This window comes from Morone saxatilis, unplaced genomic scaffold, assembly GCF_004916995.1.
Source record: "Morone saxatilis isolate NCDOM2014 unplaced genomic scaffold, NCSU_SB_2.0 Contig12, whole genome shotgun sequence".
Classification (NCBI taxonomy): domain Eukaryota; kingdom Metazoa; phylum Chordata; class Actinopteri; family Moronidae; genus Morone; species Morone saxatilis.
The window spans coordinates 20659670-20660531 of record NW_023339674.1 but is presented as its reverse complement, the minus strand read 5'-3'; positions in this window follow the sequence as shown (position 1 = coordinate 20660531).

Sequence of the window (862 nt, the reverse complement as noted above, 5' to 3'; positions counted from 1 at the left end):
TTCTTTTTTTCTTTTTTCCAGTGGAAACAAAAAAAGGAACACTCCTTCGACAAAAATGTGCACCAAATGAAAGAAATGTAATTTATAACAAATCTTTGTTAATCACAAATAATTAAAGAAATCAAGATGATTTGATAATCCCTTTTACCTAACCATACAATGATGAAATTAATCAAATTTGTAATGCACAAAAATCCAAGTATGTAATTAATTGTAAATAAAAAAAATGTAAAAATATGCAAAAACACAAGAATGATCCTTTATAATGATCCATTATTTTATTTTTTTTAAATAGCGGTCTTGATCAACTGCTGTTTGTCAAAAAGGAATACAATGATGGATCATAAGTAGTATTGTCAGCCTTCATTTGGGGGCTACTGTATACTGAATTATTTGTGTTGGAGTCTAACAGCCTTCATGACCTCTAAAATAAGATGCTGCACTGAACTGATGACCACAAATACACTGCTGTGATCTTTGACAGCACAAGGACGACTGATTTCAATTTCTCTGATGATGCATATACACACACACACACACGAGAGCTGATATGAATCACAGGATTACAGATGATCCACCGTGTTGTTCAGGACTGTTTCTTTTATACCTCTATGCATGCTTTACTCTTGGAAAAGGCAACTTTTCAAAACAATGTTTTTATTGTATTCAACTTTATTTAATAAATCTGTGATTAATGACACAAGATCTGACTCATTAACCAACAAGGATTATTGGAAACCTGCAGCAGGTGAATATCAAGTCTTCATCTTCACACTACGCAGCATGATCTGAGGATTTGATCTATTGCTACAATGTTAGGATGTAATATGTAAAATGGGCTTGGGCTAAATTTGGGGGAAAT